At 44.6% G+C, this 21,977-nt stretch overlaps 1 long non-coding RNA gene across 1 annotated transcript in view; it reads left to right on the top strand.

Annotated features, from left to right (window-relative positions):
• The window catches only part of Gm35688, a 114,347-nt gene that overhangs the window by 65,360 nt on the left and 27,010 nt on the right, over positions 1-21,977 (top strand). The window contains exon 2 of the long non-coding RNA XR_880914.1: positions 4,090-4,306. This is a non-coding gene — a long non-coding RNA (predicted gene, 35688). The remainder of the gene's footprint in view (positions 1-4,089; positions 4,307-21,977) is intronic.

Here is a 21,977-nt window from a genome sequence, read left to right as displayed (position 1 = left end):
TGAGTTCCTGGACAGCCAGGGCTATACAGAGAAACCCTGTCTCGAAAAAACCAACAAAACAAAACAAACAAACAAACAAACAAACAAACAAGCAAACCAAAAAAAAAAGGTGTGTGCCACTATACCATTAATCCCAGATGACCTTGAACTCAGAGGTCTCCCTGAATCTTCTAGAATTCATAGCCGCTATGCCTCAAGATCTCCATGCCAAGATCCAGGTCAAAAACTTGTATCTCCCAGCCTCCAGATTAGGATCACTGGTGAGCCTCCAATTCTGGGTTGTAGTTCATTCCAGATAGGGTCAAGTTGACAATCAGGAATAGTCACTACAGTGTGGGAATTTGAAACTTCAAAGTCAACCTCCAGCAATACACCTCCTCCAAAACGACCACACCTTCTAATCCTTCCCAAACATTCCTACCAACTGGGGACCAAATAATCAAGTATGTGAGTGTTGTAGAAAAATTTAATACCAATCTGGGGGTTTCTACCAAACCTTGATCATTCAGTCCCCTAATAAAACACACAGACAACCTTTATATTTACAATAAGCCTTAAACAGCACAAGCTCTGGGCAGGTATCTACCCTCTATGTTATTAGAATCTACTTTTCTATCAGTAACCCTGAATTATAACTTACTGTGTTTCATCTGGGCTGTTCTTAACTCCAATTGGCCAGCCCTCAGGACCATGTCCTTATGACTCACCTAACCCATGGTGGCTTCTCTTTCCTCCTTCCCCTTTTTCTCTCCCCTGGTTCTCCTCTGACCCCCAGCTCAGAAATTCTAAACTCCACCTATGTCTTTTCTCCCCAGCTATTGGCTGTGGCATCTTTATTTACCAATCAGAAATACCTCGGGGGCAAGGTCACATAGTGTCACTTGGGTCTCACTTGGGTCTACATGCAGACTCTCATTAGACTACAAGCAGCAACAGGCCTAGTAATACCATTCTCATTTAAACCACTCTGTTTATCTGTCTATCTATCATCAATATATTACCTATATATCCATTACCTATCTGCCTATCTACCTATATATCATGAGGTGATTATGGAAGAAAGAGTTTTTCTTGCTTATCTCTTTAGGACCTTTTGAGTTTGTACACATATCCACATATTATCTAAACAGCTTGGGAAATAATTGTAACAAATGATAAATCAGTTTACATCAAATTAAGAAAGCTTGAAAAGTGAAGAGATATCCTACAGAATGAGATGTTCTACTTGTCATCAGATAGGGGTGGATATCCACAATATGCAAAGAACTCAAAAAGGTTGAACTCCACATGAACAAGTGATGGCAAAGTCAGCAATGGTCCAACAATGGCCAAATGAGCTAAACAGACTGTTCTCGGAAGTACAAATAACCAGTGCAAGTATGAAAAGTTGTTAACATCTGAAGCTATCAGGGAAACACAAAGTTATGCTGGGATTTCATCTAACCCTAGGCAAAATGACTATCATCTATAAAATAAGAAAGAGTAAATGCTGGGAACCCAGGGGAAAAGGAGGTCTATACACTGCTAAGGAATGTACATTAATCTAACTTCTATGGAGGTCAGTATGCCCATCCTTTAAGAAATTGATATGTACCCTCTTTGTGACCTACCTATACCACTCCTTGGTCTATGCCCAAGAAAATCTAAGTCAGCACACTACAGAGATACTGCACATCTGTGTTTGTAGAAATTATATTATAATTCCCAGGTTATGGAATGAGCCTGGATGATTATCAATGGATAAATGGGCAAAATGGGGGAGGTTGTTCATCAATAAAGAAGAATGAAATTATGTCATTTGCAGGAACATTCACACAACTGGAGATCACCGGAAAAGAGTAGGAAAGATGGATATGGTGAAAGCACGTGCACGTAGACAGAAATATCAAAGTGAAACCCACAATTTTGTATAATTCATATACACTGAAGAAAATATGTAAACATTTTATGACATATATATGTGTGTTACAGGATTGGGGTGGGAGGGTGTGTGCCATAGCACACATAAGATGGTTGGAGGACCATCTGTGGGAGCCAGTTCTTTCCTTCCAAATGCTGGTTCTAGAGACTGCACTCAGGTCATCAGGTGTAGCAGCAAGTTCCTTTTTCTGTTAGTACATCTCTACAGAGCTTGCAATAAGAATATTTTCAATGAGTGTTGACAGTCTGGTAAGTCCTGAAGTTAGATGTAGTTAAGTTTGCTCACAGAATCCAGACATCAATGGCTTTGCATTAACTCTGTGACTCATGTTTACATGAGATTGCCACTTAAGATCCTTATGTGGCCCAGTTTCTGATTTAATCTATTCACTTCTCTTTTTTTTCCATATCAAAGCACAAATTGAGTTTTGACAGTTTGGGCATCACTGTTTCAGGGGCTACTTACTGGGGCTACAGTTGCAGGGCTGATGGACTAGTGTTCTTACGATGATGGTGGGTACTGGACGAAGCAGATAGTAGAGGTGTTGAGGTGTTCCTGGAACCTTACCACTTCTTCAGATGCCAGATGTTAGCATCTGTTTGTAACTTCTTTCATGTCCTCTCAACCACACTCCTGCTTCCTCTACATTACCATAAAAGCACCCTATACTTTGTCATAGGAAGTGAGGAAACTCAGCTCACAGCCCCGAGGCTATGCTATCCTTTCCTGTTTGCATAAGCAACTGGAAAACCATCATGATTGACCGAGGGGGTCCTCTAATATCCTCTTTGTGAACCTTTGTGACACCTCACCCTGCCCTTGAGGTAAACTTACCGTTGCTTCATGCAGATGAACCTCAGAAGCCCAGTCCAGATGCTCCTCTTCCTCTCAGCGACCTCTGCACTAGGCTACACTTCCAGCATGTCCCTGCCTTCTTTTAGGAGAGTCACATTTTATGCCTTCTTTCCAAGATCACAGACGCCTCATTTTCCCTTCTAAATCTCTTCAACAACTTCAGAAAAGTCTAATCTCTCCTTTTTCAGAATTCCTATTTATGACAATTGCTCTTCAGATTCTTCTGATTTGCACAACTTAATCCCCTGCTAAGTGATGAGCTCCTTAAGTCCCCCTTTCTAATGTATTCCACATGGTCTCTGTGATGAAGCCGGGTGCAGTGATGGCTCAGTGACTGTCTTAATAGCTGATTGCCAGGCACCCTTGGAGAACACTACACAGGGCTCACCACGTGCCAGGTGCCTGCTTCTCTGCAGCATTGTGGGAGTGTAATCTCTGTCTGACCATGTTCAATGCTTTCCCTTGTGTTTGATCACTGCTATTGTGTGTTCTTCCCATTGCTGTGGTTTCTCCATGATTGCTCTAGAGGTCTCTATGTTAAAGCATGGGACAGAAACAAGCAGTGTAGACCTGTAGTGTAGACATGTAGTTGCTCTAAAAGTGAAAGCAGATAGAAGAGGTTTTCAGCTCCTGGTAAGGCCTGGAAGGTGTTTTGCACTCTGAAGCTTCATAGCCCTTCTCCCCAAGAAACCTAGCTCTTGGCTGTGTCTGTACTCAAGACTAGGTTATTCCAAGAGTTGGACTAGGCTGCACCTACCAGATGGATGGCAGAGAGGAAAGAGACAAGTCTGGCCATGGGGAGGGTCCCTAGCACCTGTGCAGTCCCCCTGACATCCCCTCCCTTCTGTACAGCAGTCCTACTTGGTATTCACAATGACTGCTCATACTCAGGAGAAAGAGAGGAGACTTTTGAAAAACTAAGAGCTTTATTATATTTGCCTGATGTCAGCACAATTGGACCCCTAAATCTGTGTATAGTATGTCTCTGGACTTGGATAGAGTAATGACTGTCAATAGAGTAATGTCCTTCTCTCCTTGTATGTTTTGGGTCACACTTCACCCACCAAGTGGTCCCTGAATTCACAGAGTAGAGTCATGGAACTAGTGTGATTCAGTTAAATTCCCTAATGGTAGAGAAGAAGGTACTGAGGCCTTGCTAGTGAGGATACTTCTTTCACCGTTCCATGGACGTGCTCTATTTTTTTTTTTTTAATCTGCAGGCATCTCTAAGGATTCTGATTAGCTGAGTTGTGTCATTTCATGCTTTCTCTGTCACTATCACCCACAATATCCATTTTCTTGTCACCAACCAGCCTCTCCAAGTGTCTAATGACTACACACCCCTTCTGCTTCTGACCTCATGTTTCTGGAAGCATGGGCTAGCTGAGGCACAGATCCTGCATTTTCAGTCCAGCCTTCACTTTCCAGCTGCGTGGTAGCAAATGGTCCTTGATGTGGTTGAACTGCTGTGGGTATGTACGACTTCCCAGTACAACTGCCATCAGATGGTGAGCACTCTGATTTGCCCAGGTAAGCTATGCCTTTGAGTCACTGCTTACAAGGTGAATTGCATTCGTCTTCTTTTAATTGTTTTTGCGTTAATAGACCCATTCCTTACTTTAAAGTTACTACTAATGCCTAACCTGGGAAGCACCATATGGCCTTCTTCTCTTTTCTTCTCTTCTCTTTTCTACTCCCTCCCTCTCCCCTCCCCTCCCCACCTTACCCTTCCTACCCTCTCCCCTTCCCTTCCCTTCTCCTGTCTTCTCTTCTCCCATTGTCTCTTCTCACTCCTCTGTTACTCACTGCCTTATCTTCCAAGCTATGTGTGAGACTTCTATCCCAGCTAAGGGCACATTAAATGATAACATTTTATTGTTCCCCAAAGGCAACAGTGGCAATTAGAAGGCTTGGACTTTTGTTCAAACTGTTATTAACTGGCTGAAGGCCTTGGATAAATCATCTAAACTCTCTTGGTATTTTTCCCCATTAAATATTGAAGAAACGGGAGCAACTGATCCATGAGGGTCCTACAGGCTCTGAATATTGAGCAAATACTAAACACAGATGGAGGATCTCAGGAAGGGCCTCCCCTTCTTTTTCCTTTCATTCCTCTTTCCATCCCCATCCACTTGCTAGGCAAGTACTCTGCTACTGAGCCACATCCCCAGCCTGCAATGTCTTAATTTCTTTAATTTCCAACAGTTATGGTTAATGGTAAAAATGAATCAGATACCTGGAGAACAAGCAGTGGGATTGTTGAGAAATTTGGGAGAAATATCCCCAAATCCAACATTGACAAAATGAAGACTTCTGTTCAATGGAGGTTTTGTCTAGTGAGCATCCACCATGTGCCTAGAAGCCTCTGAAAGTCTGAGGAAGGGTGGAAAGTCAGTGTGAGCTCAAACAGAGGGGCACTGCTGCCCCCTAGAAGTATGCCCACCACTTACAGAACCATCCCCAAGTCTGCTCTGCAGCTGAGGTCCAAGGGTAGCTTTCTGCCTTTGCTGGGGGTAGACAGTCACATGGAGAGCATCCAAGGAGACTATCCTGCTTGGTTCTGATTACATATGGGAGCAGAGGGACCCATGTCCAGGGAAAGTTGCTTTCCACAGCTTGGAGGCTTTATTCATTAGCAATTCCACACACAATTAATTACTCAGAGTGACGGATCTGTGCATTGGAGAGAACATATACTTCTGATATGAACAAGGCTGAATGGCAAGTGCTAGGGTATATCATGCCTAAAGGAGAGGTCCTTCTGCTTTCCTCATCTCACTGGTACATTGGAGATGGAGTCCAGTTACAATAGTATATTCATGGCTTCTTCGAGTTCAGTTGTCCTGAGTTCTGTGTGAGAGAGCACAGAACAAAAATGTGAAAAAAAATGGCACACTCACCACTTACCAGCAATCTTAACTCTTTAGAAAAGTTCTGAAGGGGAGGCAGGCTTGGGAGGTGGGTAGCAATGGGGGTGGTGAAGGGTGGTCTATTTCACTGGTTGGTGTTGGAGTTGCATGTATGAAGGGGCCCTATGTTAACCGTATGTTAACCCTAGTGTCTGTGCAATGTACCTTGTATGTACATGGTAGATACAAGGTCTTCCTCATGGGAACTCATGGAATCCCTATTTGCATACAGTCCAAAGGGTTGTACATGCAGGGGAGGGACATTTACTACTGGGCACCTAGAGGCTGCACGATACTCTCAAGGTGTTTATAATGCCACTGATCTTTTCAGGGTAACATGTCAGCATGTGTATCAGCTGCAGATGAAGAGATTGACAGTCCTGGCTTGACTGGCAATGGTTCCAGCAGGATATTCCTGAACTCACATCCATGTCCCATCCCTGTTGCCAAGCAGCAGAGTGATCCTCAAGTCCCCAAAGCATTCACTGCATTTCCAGACTTGCACAGCTTGACTTCTGCCACCCCTTATGTGCTCACCCCCTCTCTTCCTAGGTCCATTCATGAGGCCCATCCCATTCCATACTCTGTGGAAGATGCATCCAGGCAGAGCCATTCCCTGTGTTCTGTGTCATGCTCTGCCACCAAGTCTGTATTCCTAGTGACATGAATGTCTCATATGAGGAAGGTGCAAAAGTAGAACCATCATCTAACTGGACTTGCAGCAATGGCAGGGCAGGCTTCTTTATTCTCATCTTAAATGGAAGTGAGGAAAGGACCAGGGGGCTAAGATGGTGAGTGTCAGGGTGGCAGCGTGGGATGTCCTGGGAATCTTTGGGTGGACCTTGGTGTGGATTAGCCTCCTTAGAGGTCCCCGTTCTAAGGTGAGCATCAGTGTTCCTCTCTCCAAGAATCTGGCATCTTCCTCACACCGCTATTGAGTGGTTCCCCCTCAGTGCAGGCACCACTGAGGTTAGGATTTGAGATACAATCTGGTCCTTCAGCCTGACTAGGTCCTAGACTGGAATGCAGCAAGCTTTGAAGATTTCCAAGAGTTCAAACCCAGGGCCTTCTTACCTTTAGGATTTTTCTCCTGGGAATTCCATGGCCGCTGGGATAAATGTCAGAGAATATTGCCTGGCAACAGAACAGATGCTGACTTACAAGACCCAGTGAGCTTAATCAATTACCAATATAGTCACACAGTTACAGACAAAATCACACTATTGCTCAATGTAGGATGTGAAAGGATTCAAGCTCCACATTGTTGTTCTGAGCTCTCATTTGAGGGGACAAAGTGGAGCAGGAGAGGTAGGTCAGTGGGGCAATATTTTGGGAGTGCCATTGGGAGCATTTTTTTCCTTGTTGCTTTTTTTTCTGTCTTTGTTGGTGGAAGGCCATCGGCGAGCTCCTTTAAAATTGCTTAGTGGTGCCTGAGCTCATTCAAAGATGAGAAAAAGCACATATGCAAAAGCTGTCCACAGAAAACTCTAAAAAGAACAACTAGAATCTATATAGCTCATTAGATATCAGGGCCTGGGCCAGTGGTTCTTAACAAAGTGGCATTTCAGCAAGGTGGGGCTGCCATGGAAAGACTGAAGTCAATGTCTCTGCAGACTGCAGTCACCCAGTCATCAAGGCAAATCAGGCTGGAGAACTGGCCTCAGGGAGAGAGTGTCAGAGCCGGGTCTGAATATCTCAGGGGAGCAGTGGAGACTTTGGGCAGAGTGCCCCTGTGTGAGTGACACCATGTATCCTGGTTTGCTTGGGAGGAGAGCCTGTTCTAGAGGGAAGGGTGAGACTGGAAAATTGTAGACATGCTTTATAAGGAATGCCTGAGTCCTGGGCTTTATTCTCTGTTTTCTCTGGCCTCTTCCCTTAATAAACTAACAATTGATAACTTAATATTATAAAGAGAATTTCATAAAAGAGGATTCTTGCCCAAAGTTGTGTTATCATGAAACTTGCCATTGTGATGTTTAGAGGTGTCCTTTGTGTACTTCTGAATGTTTAATTAATAGATGTGGAATTTATTAAGTAACAGGATAGGCATAATGACACTTGTGTCCCACCATGGTCAACACTTTGAGCCAGGACAAAAGTCATCCAGGGAACAGAACAGACTACTTCTCTGTGGTCTCAAGGCTCCAGCTGGAAAACCCTTACTGAGGTCAGGATAGGCTGCAAGATGACACAGGGATTCCCCAGCTGGGGCTGCAGCCCCCACTTTCTGCATTTCCTACCAGGGAATCCTGATGGGCTTGACATCATCTCCAGGGTGAATCTTTTCCCTGATGTGCTCTGACACCTTTACAGCTGCTGTGCCACTTCTCTGGTTGAATCTCCCCAAGCAAGATGACAGCCAAGCAGTGAGGCACTATGAGAAGACTGGACCCTCATTGACTACCATCCTCATGGGATCTGGGGCTGAAGATGCATTAGGCAGGCCTAGTTCTGGCTCCTGTGCATACAGGGCCTCAATGTTGTCAGTGTGTGTGGTGTATATGTATGTGTAGTATAGTGTATGTGTGTGTGTGTGTATGTATTGTGTTTATAGTATATGTGTGTGGCACACGTGTGTGGTATATATTGGTGTGTGTGTGTGTGTGTGTGTGTGTGTGTGTGTGTATTTTTGTGCCTCCTATGAAGTTATTTTCCCTTTCTGAACAATTCTCCAGAAAGAGTTGAATCATGTCAGGAACCTAGGATAGGAAATAGAGGACAAGAAACAGATATGGCTTCTCTCTGAGCTTGAGTGGTCCTCTCTGCTTCTGACTCACAAAGTGCTCCCTTCTGTGGATGAATGAACTTGCTGGCCTCTGGAACTGCATTTTTTCTCCTAGTGACTCTGCAGCATTCATGCTCCTTCCTGACTCAGTCTGAACAATTGCTGGAACGCGGTCCACTATAATATGATGTTTTCAAGTAGAAAACTGAAATCTTATCATTGTGCCTAATATAGGATACATATGTACCTGAGGTCACCAACTCCAGAGCACTGTAGGCCTCAGGCGACCTGATTTAGATGGAACATAGCTCAGTATATGAGTAAGGCAAAGACAGGATACTAACAGGCCAAGACAGGGACTAGGAAACACACACTGCTCAAGGTTGCCCATCAGGCATGGCAGTTTAGAGCCAGGGTGTACAGGGTGGGGTCGGGGGCAGTGTAGCAAAAGTTTCAACCCCGTGGGGAAGATGGGATGTGTGCTGGATCCAATGCTGATGTAGGTTTGTTCCATGATGAGATGATACTGGCTCCATGGAGGTGTGTCTGTGCTGACTCCCTGAAATCTCTCTACTGGACTCACGGTACGATGTGTGTTGGCTCCATAGTGTTTGTGACTTGTTGGCTGCATGGATACTGGCACCATGCTAGGGTATGAGCTTTCCTGGTGGTAGGTTGGGTACCAGCTCTGCAGCAGAGTATATCCTAGATCTATAGTAGGATGGGTCCTGGCTCCATGGTGGGGTATATCTCAGTCTAGCTCCATGATGGCATGCATCTTAGTGGGATGTTTTATGGTGGGTGTGTTCTGGCTCTGTGGAAGTTATATCCTAGTGTATTCTGGTTTCAGATTGATGGTTGTGCTGACTTCATGGCCTTCATGCACCCACCCCCCCCCTTCTTCCTGCAGGAGGAAGCCTAGATTTGCAATATGTCTTCTCAGTTAATTAAGTTTTATGGAGGAACCGTGGACTAGAAAGGAAGATTGAAGAACTGGTAGGCCCAGGGATATTTTCTAGAGTATCAGAAGTTAAATTGTCATGTAATCTGGCTGATTGTTTTATTCATGTAGTGTATCCCACAAATTCTATTTTATAAGGTAACCGAGAGTTCTTCACAGCCTGGAGTAGCTTGGTTAGGAAGTTCTATCTTCAGTGCTTTTTGTGATTCAAGTGTTGACCCATGGCCATGATATCATTCTAAATGTTGCCTGGAAATAGAATTTTCCAAAAATCTCAACACATTTCCCTATTGGCTTAGATAATCATCACAGAAAGGAAACCTAACCCTAATTTTTGAATTGATTCTCGATCAGCATCAGCTGCTAAGACATTAAAATCCCCATGTGAGTCCTTTAATGACAAATAAACAAGCTCTATGTGCTTGAAAAGTTATGTTCTTATTTTATGTGGTGCCAGGTATTGAACATAGGGCTTATTTCCTGTTAAACAACCTCCTTAGCCATGAGCTGCATCTCAGCCCTGGGAAGATAACTAGAGGAAACACTGAGAAGCATTTTTGAAATGAAATTCTTCACATACTTACCAGGGTCACTGCAAAAAGGGTTGCACCAGTGTGACCTTTCCTAGTAAACCAAGCAGAATCTTCAGGTTCCTGCTGCAGATAATTGAGCTGGAAAAGAATAGACCCTAAGGTACTTCCCAGGGGACAAGGAGGTAACAGTCCTGTTGTCCTGGGGCTGCAGAGTTGACGACAAGGTTTAACAGACAGATGAGTCTATCAGCTTTGTCAGTGTTCCCTCCAATGATTACCAATTACTTTCCTTGCAGATTCACACCTACAGATTCTCTCCTCCCCAAATTCCTACATAAGGCAGAAGCATGGATGGCTGTTTAAGCCTGCTAGCTGTTGTTACTCATGTGTCTTGCCTTATACCTGGGCTCACTTCACAGCACTTTAGCCTGCTCCTTGTAGCTCAGCCCTGTTGCACAGAGCCCCTAGTTTATCTTTAGCAGTGGGCCTCGTTCTTTTTCTTATGCTTTGTAGTAAAGTGGCAGCTCATTCGGTCCCGTTGTCACAAGCCTCTCCTGTTGTGTGGGTTATTGTGGTATCTACTCCTTAACTAGGTTCCTTTTCCTGACTCTCCCAAGGACCATTTTTTTTTTCAGCTGGAGCCTCCTGGACCAAGGTTTTCTTCCCCTGAGGTCTCTCTGGGTATCTGAGTGTCACAGGTGGCTATCTGTACTTCCCTCAGAAGATTGAGTCAAATGTCTCCTGCCTTCACTGGTACCCCTTCTGCTTCTCAACCATCTCCTTCCTTCTTCCCTCCCTCCCCCTCCCTTTCTCCCTCCCTCTCTCCCTCCTTCCTTCCTTCCTCTCTTCCTTCTTCCCTCCCTTCCTCTCTCTCCCTCCCTCCCTCCCTCCCTCCCTCCCTCCCTCCTTCCTTCCTTCCTCCCTCCCTTCCTCCCTTCCTTCTTCCCTCCCTTCCTCTCTCTCCCTCCCTCCCTCCCTCCCTCCCTCCCTCCTTCCTTCCTTCCTCTCTTCCTTCTTCCCTCCCTACCTCTCTCTTTCTCCCTCCCTCCCTCCCTCCCTCCCTCCCTTCCTCCCTCCCTCCCTCCCTCCCTTCTTCCTTCCTTCCTTCCTTCCTTCCTTCCTTCCTTCCTCCCTCCCTCCCTCCCTCCCTTCTTCCTTCCTTCCTTCCTCCCTCCCTTCCTCCCTCCCTCCCTTTCTTCCTTCCTTCCTTCCTCCCTCCCTTCCTCCCTTCCTTCTTCCCTCCTTTCCTCTCCCTCCCTCCCTCCCTTCTTTCTTCCTTCCTTCCTCCCTCCCTTCCTCCCGTCCTTCTTCCCTCCTTTCCTCTCCCTCCCTCCCTCCCTCCCTCCCTTCTTTCTTCCTTCCTTCCTTCCTCCCTCCCTTCCTCCCTTCCTTCTTCCCTCCCTCCCCCTCCCTTTCTCCCTCCCTCCCTCCCTCCCTTCTTCCTTCCTTCCTTCCTCCCTCCCTTCCTCCCTGTCTTCTTCCCTCCTTTCCTCTCCCTCCCTCCCTCCCTCCCTCCCTCCCTCCCTCCCTCCCTCCCTCCCTCCCTCCTTGTTCCTTCTTTCCTGTCCCAGACATAGAGGGGATGTGACAGTGGCCTTGTTTAGGTGAGGTGTTAATTTGAGGATGATACAGCTTCCTATGCCATGAAATGAGATGCTTCTTTATTCCCAAGACTGGTGTGTGATATCACTGAAGTTGGCTTGTCTTGGGCCTTTGTGGTGTGTGTGTGTGTGTGTGTGTGTGTGTGTGTGTGTGTGTGCGTGTATGTGTGTGTGCGTGTGCACACATGTATGTCTTCTGTATATATGTGTGTCTATGTGTATCTATCTTCTGTGTGTCTATGTGTATCTATCTTCTGTGTGTCTATGTGTACAAGTGTGTGCTTTTGTGTGTATGAGTGTGACTGCATGTATGTGTGTGCAAATATCTGTGTAATGTGTATGTATATTTGTGTTTATGTGTTTGTGTGTGTGAGAGGGGTGGGGGAGAGATCTTTGCTTTGTAGTCTTGGGCTGTTCTCTTAATCCCCACTCTTGATGCAGGTTGGTTTTTAAGTCCCTTTGGCCAGGCCAGTCTCCAGGGACCTGATTAAGCTCTTAAAGTAGGAGCTCCTTTTCTGATGATGCGGCTAAGAACTATACGTGTCAACACTAAGCAAACCTCCTTGATGTGTCTTGGCCTCCATTTTACCTGAGGCTTCGAGAGCAAAGCTGAGGTTCCTGGAAAAGAAGCTACTCTCTCTCAGGACAACTGCTTCAGCATAATCTAGGTTCTAGCTTCCTACCTGGCAGGAGCTCTGGATGCCAGTCCAGTGGCTGGGTAAGCCAGTTCTTTGTAATAAACCTCTAATGTTTGCTTCTGAGGAGAATAGCAAGACTTTCCACTTTTCAATGGAGTCATCAGGACAGATTTCTAATCTAAACCTACGAGCACCTGGTCTGTTTCCTATGACACAGGCTGTTCTTCTCTCCACACACACCACGTGTGGTCTGTTCATTATGGTGTCATGATAGTCCTGTCTCCTCCATAGTGCCTTTCTGCGTTTAGCAAATTGTATCTTATATCTTGGGTATCCTAAGTTTTGGGCTAATATCCACTTATCAGTGAGTACATATTGTGTGAGTTCCTTTGTGATTGGGTTACCTCACTCAGGATGATGCCCTCCAGGTCCATTTGCCTAGGAATTTCATAAATTCATTCTTTTTAATAGCTGAGTAGTACTCCATTATGTAAATGTACCACATTTTCTGTATCCATTCCTCTGTTGAGGGGCATCTGGGTTCTTTCCAGCTTCTGCCTATTATAAATAAGGCTGCTATGAACATAGTGGAGCATGTATCCTTCATACCAGTTGGGACATCTTCTTGATATATGCCCAGGAGAGGTATTGCTGGATCCTCCGGTAGTACTATGTCCAATTTTCTGAGGAACTGCCAGACTGAGTCCCAGAGTGGTTGTACAAGCTTGCAATCCCACCAACAATGGAGGAGTGTTCCTCTTTCTCTACATCCTCGCCAGCATCTGCTGTCACCTGAATTTTTGATCTTAGCCATTCTGACTGGTGTGTGGTGGAATCTCAGGGTTGTTTTGATTTGCATTTCCCTGATGATTAAGGATGTTGAACATTTTCTCAGGTGCTTCTCTGCCATTCGGTATTCCTCAGGTGAGAATTCTTTGTTCAGTTCTGAGCCCCATTTTTTAATGGGGTTATTTGATTTTCTGGAGTCCACCTTCTTGAGTTCTTTATATATATTGGATATTAGTCCCCCTATCTGATTTAGGATAGGTAAAGATCCTTTCCCAATCTGTTGGTGGTCTTTTTGTCTTATTGACAGTATCTTTTGCCTTGTAGAAGCTTTGCAGTTTCATGAGGTCCCATTTGTCAATTCTCGATCTTACAGTGCAAGCCATTGCTGTTCTATTCAGGAATTTTTCCCCTATGCCCATATCTTCGAGGCTTTTCCCCACTTTCTCTTCTATAAGTTTCAGTGTCTCTGGTTTTATGTGAAGTTCCTTGATCCACTTAGATTTGACCTTAGTACAAGGAGATAGGAATGGATCGATTCGCATTCTTCTATATGATAACAACCAGTTGTGCCAGCACCATTTGTTGAAAATGCTGTCTTTCTTTCACTGGATGGTTTTAGCTCCCTTGTCGAAGATCAACTGACCACATCTGGCCATAGTAGATTCTCACCTGATGCCTGCAAATAGGGAAGGGTTTACTTTGTACAGCTGACCCCCCCCCCTTCACTTTTGTTTTCCCAGTGTGGGATCTCATATACAGAGTGTGCCTTTGCCTTTGTGTACATGTTTCTGAATGCCTGTCTTGGGGATCTCAGGACACCCTCATCTGCATGCCGTAATGGACATTCCCATTGTTAAGGGGAGTGATGGGAAAATTAATTCCCATTTCTCTCACAAACCCTCTTTTTCAAGTCTTAGTACCCAGTAACTCTGTGCTTATTAAGTGTGTCCTAAAACAGTACTTTAATATGACTAGAGGGGCCAGGCTGCCTCCTCTAGGACCTCTGGGGAAACTCAGAATTAGTGGTGAGAAAGGGCAATGTCACTTCTTCCCTCTCTCACTTGCCTGTCACCTTCAAGAACCCCTGCTCTTAACAGGATTCATGTCTGCAATACCCTCTTTCTCTGTCTTCTTCCTGGGTGGAGGAGGGTTTCAGAAAGGCACAGGCAACAAGGAAGGGGGCATGAGGTGCAGTACAGGATGGCGTTCTGGGCAGGAGAAGGCACTGAAGATTGAGGGATTCATCCAGGTGCAGCTCCCAGCTTCTATCCATCCTCCAGGACCCCAAAGCCAGCACACACAGGGGCTCAGGACTCCAGATCACTCTTGCATATGCCCAGCCAGGTCTATTTGTCTTGTGTGCTGTCTCTGTAGAAGCTGTTTGGTTCCTTCCAAAGCCTTACTTGAAAAGTGGCTTAACATGATCCTAGCATAGATTATAACAAAATGGGACAAGTGTCTAATTTCAAGGAGGTGGGGGGTCTCATAACAGACTTCAGACTGAGAATGTGGTTAGAGCAGGGAACTGAGTTTGAGAAATTGTGATTTAAATATAAAATGTTCTTCAGGTTCATATGTTTGTGTCTAGTTGGGAGGATGTTTAAGGTTGTAGCACCTAGGTGGTGCTTCACTGGGGAAAGAATGTTCCTGGGTATATACATAGGCCTTGACTTTTTCTGGCCCAGCCTCATTTCTAGCCCTTCTCTGTTCTTGAAGAGTGGATGCACGGTGGACAGCTGCCTTATATTCCTGCTACAGTGTCTTCCCTGACACGGTGGCCTCTAACCATGGGCCAAAGTTACTTTTCAACTTCTGTGGTAAGGCACCATGGCCAAGGCAGCTTATAGAAGAAAGAGTTGATTGGGGGCTTACAGTTTAAGAAGATTAGGCCATGACCATCATGATTGGAGCATGGCTGCATACTGGCTGGCATAACATTGGAATAGTAGCTGAGAACTTATGTAGGAACTTCAAGTAGGAAGCTGAGGGTCGGGGAGAGGTTGGGAATGGTGTAGGCACTTGACACCTCAGAACATACCTCCAGTGATACCTCCTTCAACAAGGCCTCCTCTCCTTTCCAAGCAGCTGTATCAAATGGAGACCAAGTATTTAAATATGTGAGCCTATGGGAACCATTTTCATTCAACCCCCAAGGACATCCTTTCTACATTGTTTCTTATCATTTTGTTACAGCATTAAGAAAATTAACAGTTAATTATTGTGTTTATTTTAAAAGCTTAGAAAAGCACTCTTAAGAATTGCTCCCTTTGCTGATGTATTAGTTGTAGCAGGGCTGAGCCTGCCCTACTTCTTCTTATCTCATTGGCTTACTAGCTACAGAGGACAGCAGCAGAATCCGTAGTTGCACAGATTCCTTCTAGTCTGTGAAATTCAATATGGAACCAGGAGAATTACAAGGTTCTCTTTAGTCATGTGACCCATGCTAAACCCTAGGAAGGCTCTCTGTTGTGATGGTTTTTATTGGTGGCTATTTCCAATTCTATCCTTACCACCTACAAATGTAGTCACTGTGCTTGGGCAAGCTTGGCTACACTGCATTTCCTTGTATTATAAAATTTGCCTCCAGTTTCTTTTTAATAATCCTTTTAGTACTTTCTCTTGGAGCCATAAAAATGCACCTTGGAAATTTGGAAACCACCGGTGGGGCTCTGGATGCTTCTCTGTCTTCTTCAGCCTCTCTTACTGCGACAATATTTTACCTAGTAGAACATTTCAATTTTGGAATCAGTCTGGAGCTGAGCTGCTGCCGAGCTGCCTGAGACTAAGCGGGCTTGTTGAAGTTTCTAAGGCCACTGGAATCTATTTTTAAACTTACAAAATTGATATTCAATCCTCATCTCCTAAGATTCTTCTGAAGATGATTCAGGAAAGCCTCTGTGAGTATGTCCATGGGGATGCACCATGTATCTGGGCCCCTTGTGGTCCGTGAATGGGTCAGCAGTGATATCAGTGAGCTCGTCTGTGTGCTCCTCTGAGGACTAGCTAGTTGCTCACCACCTCTTTTAAAATACGTCACTTATTCTTGAGCATGTTCCATTGAATTTCAGGTGGGATGGATCTGAATCAGCCACAGGCAGCCACTGGGCATATACTCCCTAGAGGGAATTTCTTGCTTGGATTCTTTGCAGTGTGGTAGAATTTTCTGGTGGGAGTACAGACAAAAACAAGTAGAAGACCTTTGTTTCTTGCCTGCTTGTCCTTGTCCTCTCTGGCCGGTTTCTCTCTTCTGCTGCTGCCACAGCTTCATCCCTTTGCTGGTTAGAACCAGTTTCTTCAGGCTTCCCATATAGAATCAAGATCAGAAGCTCTCTAGGAATCTTCCAGGCCTTCGGTACCAGATTAGGGACTGCTGAGACATCTGCCTCATAAACCAAGTGACTGCAACATTCTTGGTCTCCCCAGTGTGAGATGACCATTGTTGGAATATTCCCACTCTCCTGTGTAAGTCAGTCTAAAATACCTGCTTAATATTTATTCATTGTATCAGTTCTGTTTCCTAGAGAACTCCAAGTAACACACTAAGCTAGTAAAAGCAGTGGTCTTTATTTCCTATTTTCCCTAAAGTTTTTAGGTTGGTGTCCACACACCAACAGCAGGCTTCTGTGGCATTGTAGTGCAGGCCCTTTAATTTTTCATTCAACTAAAAACCCCAGGCTTTTGTTTGAAAGACTGGGATAACCTAGGATTCCTGTGCACAGTTGTGGTAAGTGGTCTCTAGCGTGCAAGGCAGGCTTTGGCATTCTTTCCAACTGCGTTACAGGCATGTCCTTAGGCAGGCATCTGGCTTATGGACATCAGTGAGTTTCAGTCCACCATTAATCCCACCACTGACTCTCCTAACTCTGTGTGTCATCTGCACTATAGTTGAATATACTTTAATTTTAAAAATTGATGCCAGAGCCAGGCATGGCAGCAATTGCTTTTAATTCCAGCACTTGGGAGGCAGAGACCAGCAGGTCTACAAAGTGAAGTCAAGAATAGCCAGGGCTACACAGAAAAACCCTGTCTTGAGAAACAAAATAAAAATAAAAACGAACAGATAAGTAAAATGATACTGGTCTAGTTCAGTCTCTCTTCTTCTTCAGTTGCCCCATTGAGTAAGCATTTACAGACTACACATGAGCACTCCATGACTCTAACACCGTCAGTGGAAACTCTGACCACCATGCCAAGCAGCTTTCTTCAATCAAAGACCGCCTCAAAGTCATTGCCATGGTGGACGAACTCATGGAGAGTCTGCCATTTGTTTATTTATTTTTTCAATTTTTTTATTAGATATTTTCTTTATATACATTTCAAATTTCAAATGCTATCCTGAAAGTTCCCTATACCCTCCTCCTGCCCTGCTCCCCTACCCACCCACTCCCACTTCTTGGCCCTGGCGTTCCCCTGTACTGGGGCATATAAAGTTTGCAATACCAATGTGCCTCTCTTCCCAGTGATGGCGACTAGGCCATCTTCTGCTACATATGCAGCTAGAGACACGAGCTCTGGGGGTACTGGTTAGTTCATATTGTTGTTCCACCTATAGGGTTGCAGACCCCTTCAGCTCCTTGGGTACTTTCTCTAGCTCCTCCATTGGGGGCCCTGTGTTCCATCCTATAGATGACTGTGAGCATCCACTTCTGTATTTGCCAGGCACTGGCATAGCCTCATACGAGACAGCTATAACAGGGTCCCTTCAGCAAAGTCTTGCTGGCATATGCAATAGTGTCTGGGTTTGGTGGCTGATTATGGGATGGATCCCCGAGTGGGGTAGTCTCTGGATAGTCCATCCTTTTGTCTTAGCTCCAAACTTTGTCTCTGTAACTCCTTTCATGGATATTTTGTTCCCTATTCTAAGGAGGAACAAAGTATCCACCCATTGGTCTTCCCTCTTCTTGATTTTCTTGTGTTTTTCAAATGGTATCTTGGGTGTTCTATGTTTCTGGGCTAATATCCACTTATCAGTGAGTGCATATCTAATGGCTTCTTTTGTGATTGGGTTACCTCACTAAGGATGATATCCTCCAGATACATCCATTTGTCCAAGAATTTCATCTGTTACCCTCCCCACAATGATTCTCATCTATGTGCTCTTTGCACAGATTGTTCATCCAGCTCGGGCCCAGACCATTGACACCTCAACCATTGCACACTGTGTCACTGACATGAGCAAGCCTTCTGAGCATGCACAAGCATGCAGAGGCAAGATGCCAATAATCAGGGCACTGCCACCTTCCAAAGAGCTATGTGTTAAAATATTCTCAGAGGATCCTTGGATCCTCCATAGTGAGTGCCTTTGTCCATGTGTCACAATCAGGGAAGCTGGGACTTACAGCAGCCCAGGGACTTCCCCAATCACAGACTAGAAGTGGGGATAGCTAGACCTGAACCTGTGAAGCTTAGCTTATAACCCCCGTGTTTACTACGCATGAGTTGGTGTCAAGAACCAGTAAGTATAGATAGAGTGTGTTTTCAACAACTTGTTACTCTACCACTTCTTTTGGAAAATGCAAAGAAATAGATGTGTCTTTGACTGATAGATTGAGAGTGTTCTTGATAAGAAAAGGATTAGAGACTAATATTATTTTACTCCTCTAAAACCTTCCCTTTGGATTTTCTTTCATGGAGTATACATGTTTACACATACTGGTATTATCAGTCACAACACACACTAATTTGAAGCTAAAGAGAAAGTATTTTTTATTAGATATTTTCTTCATTTACAATTCAAATGCTATCCCAAAAGTCCCTTATACCCTCTCCCTGCCGTGCTCCCCAACCCACCCACTCCTGCTTCCTGGCCCTGACATTCCCCTGTATTAGGACATATAAAATTTGCAAGACCAAGGGCCTCTCCTCCCAATGATGGCCGATTAGGCCATCTTCTGCTACATATGCAGCTAGAGCACGAGCACAGGGGCTACTGGTTAGTTCATATTGCTATTCCTCCTATAGGGTTACAGACCCCTTCAGCTCCTTGGGTACTTAGGAGAAAAAAAATTAAAAAAGACTTATTTCCCACTCTCCTGGGATTCTTGTAGGCTGAGCCCTGTCCCCATATTTTATAACAGGACCTAGGTCAGGAAAGAAATATCTGTGTCTTTGATCAAGTCATAGATAGTGTGACCTGAGAACAGTGACCTTGAGTCACACAGTAACATCTTCAGTAGAATATGTCATTTAAACTTTCAATGATGATTCTGACTCACTGAACGGTGACAAACAGAAGAATAAAAAGCTTCTCCTGGTCATCATCTGGCCAGTATCATGCTTCTTGCTAGTTAGACTAGTTTTTCCTCCAATATTATTCAACAAAGGTGTAGCTCTCTGACTTTATAGTCCAGTTGTTACTTGAACATCTTTATAGTAGGTCCTGTAAGAGCATGGCCACATTCATTAGAAAATGCCAAAGTCTGAACTGCCCAGTCTTGATCACTGATATTGTGATTCTGTTGAATTGAATCCTACTTTGTGCCATGTGTTGTATGAATTTTCAACCCTTCAACAAACTTGGCTTTATCAGAGAGAGAATGTCAAGTACTCTCAGCCACTAATGAGCTGGCATTTTCTTGAAATTCTTCAAATAGTTATAATTACCCAAACATAGCGAGACATCTGGCACACGGTAAATAGTCCTCCAAATAGACCAGTGAGAAAGGCCAGAGAGATGGGAAACCATTAGAAGAAAGGAATGGACACTACCCCAACAGCATGGTCCAGAGCATTCTGGGAGGCCCTGGAGACACTCTGCCTCCATCCTTGTTTTTATCATTGTCCTTCATTTTCAGAGGTTCTTCTGCTACTGCTGACATTGACATTTCCTGGGCCAAGATGTCCATTTGCGTGTGCTTAGAGTGCGTCTCCACTGTGCCTGCTGCATGGTGAGGCAGGCAGATAGCTCAGATTGCAAGCTATGCCACCCAGCCCTTGGTTATTCTGGGAAGGCTTCCTGCAAAGAAAGCCATGTGAGTGTTCACCCAATGTCACCCAGAGGCAGTGGAAATAGGAATATAGGAACATTCATTTTCTTTTAAGAGATCTCAAAATATTTGACCTTGTCCTTGAGTTGATCAAAGTAAGCACATGTTGTCTCATAGCCTTTAAACTCAACTGGAATATCTCCAGGCTGTTTAGAATGCAGATTGTAGAATGTGGGTTTATGCATACATTCTAAACCTGGCCTCAGAAAGGGCACGGACCCTACTAAAGATAGTTTATATCCTTGAGTTTAGCCCCCAAACTCAAGAAGGTAAATGTAGAGGCTTCAAAGGCAGCTTGTCCACCAGAGACAACCAGAGAATGGAGTCTGCATTTATGTTGGCATATGGGCAGGCTGTCATAGGAGGAAAATCCTTCATGAAATTAATGAAATGGACAGTGGGAAAGTGTACTCAGACATTTCATGGCCAGTTTGAGTTCTTCAATCCAAAATACATTCATATATCTACAGGAGAAAGTACATGGACTTGCCATAGGGTACCCAGAGCCATACCCAACTTTGTGCTCAAAAGGCCCCAGAGGCAAGTGGCCTTCCAGGGAACTCGTGGGGATCAGAATTGAAGCAGGACAGAGCATGAAGAGTGGGCATAGGGAAGGGTCCTGGGACAGAACACAAGGGTACGAGCCAGAACAGTCCACCCTGGACATGCAAGAAGGTACCAAGCCAGCCTGGGCACAGAATGGGTCTCTAAGCTCAGCTTATGCTAGCATGGTCCTGAGAAGAGTAGAATGCCAATCACATGTGGCCTAGGATGTTACAGTTTTATGCCTAGCTTCTAGAACCCACTCTCTAAAGCACACATGCATACAGGCACTGCACACAAGAGCCTTATACACTTGGGCTTCATCTCAGTGTGTTAGTGGGTTGTTTCAGTTTATCTGATTATATTGTCAACAATGTGGATTTGCAAGAGGAAAATGAAGCAGTGGCCGATGCTCCGGCAGTAAACAGCCCTGGGTGATGCCTGAAGCAAGCTCAGCTCCAACCTTAACTCTGGGTTCAGTGGAGCTCAGAACATGGACTTGTCTGTAGGGGCTGCTACAGACTGAAGCCATCAAACTATGAAGGAGGAAACTTAAACTCTCATGGGAAAGTTTGCTAACAACCAGAGGCTGCACATGCAAAATTAAAGTTGTTCAAAGATCATTCTTTTGACAAATATAGACAAAAAAAATCACTACATTTAGAACACATAGGAGCCATCTTGTAAGAAGGGCTGGATGAAAACAGAAAACTGATTCCAGAGCAATCAAAAGTAGCATCATCGGGTGAGAAGGGAAGCAAGACTCATACCTCAAAGGTGTTAAGATTCTGGGCGCATCCCCAGATGACATTTCACTGAATGAAGCAAAGCAAAATGAAACCTGAGGACATCAAAGCAGGCTCTCCCAGCAGCTGGGCAGCAGAGTGTGGGTTGGGGCTGTGAGTGGCCCTGGGCAGATCCTCTCAGAGACGGTACAAAACTGGTTATTTTGTACCTGTCACAATTGTCGTCTCAGCCTTTTAAAAGTGTCTACACAGGTGGGTAAGCCAAATGAAATGGACAGAGTCCAGTTAGGGTGATGCTAACGCACAGTTCTCCATGTAGCTATCTAGCAGAGTCTTAAATTCTGTGACAGAACCAACAGAAGCAGGACTAGACAGCTTCCACTTCAGATAAGCAAAGCACTGCAGTGGGCTGAGTCCAGCGGAGGCCTTTCTCCACTCTGGGTCTATAGCTCCTCCCTCTACAACTAACTTACATCCATCCTGGTTTCCTTGTAGGGAAACACATGAAAGAAATACATTTTATTCTCTCTGTCTGTCTGTCTCTGTGTGTGTGTGTGTGTGTCTGTGTGTGTGGTGGTCAGATTACAACCTTCATGCTTCATGAGTTGAACCCTCTTTGCAGACCTTGTAAGAGGTTTTTTTTTTTTGTTTTTTTTTTTGTTTTTTTTTTTTTTTTTTTTTTTTTGCTTGTTTTTGTTTTTATTTACTTTAGTTTAGGACTTGTACCAACACTGTATATGTAGATAGTATAGATATAAAGAGAGGCCTCA

Source organism: Mus musculus, chromosome 5, assembly GCF_000001635.26.
Source record: "Mus musculus strain C57BL/6J chromosome 5, GRCm38.p6 C57BL/6J".
NCBI lineage: Eukaryota > Metazoa > Chordata > Mammalia > Rodentia > Muridae > Mus > Mus musculus.
Note: the sequence above shows the minus strand (reverse complement) of the source record. Positions and strands in the feature narration are given on the sequence as shown.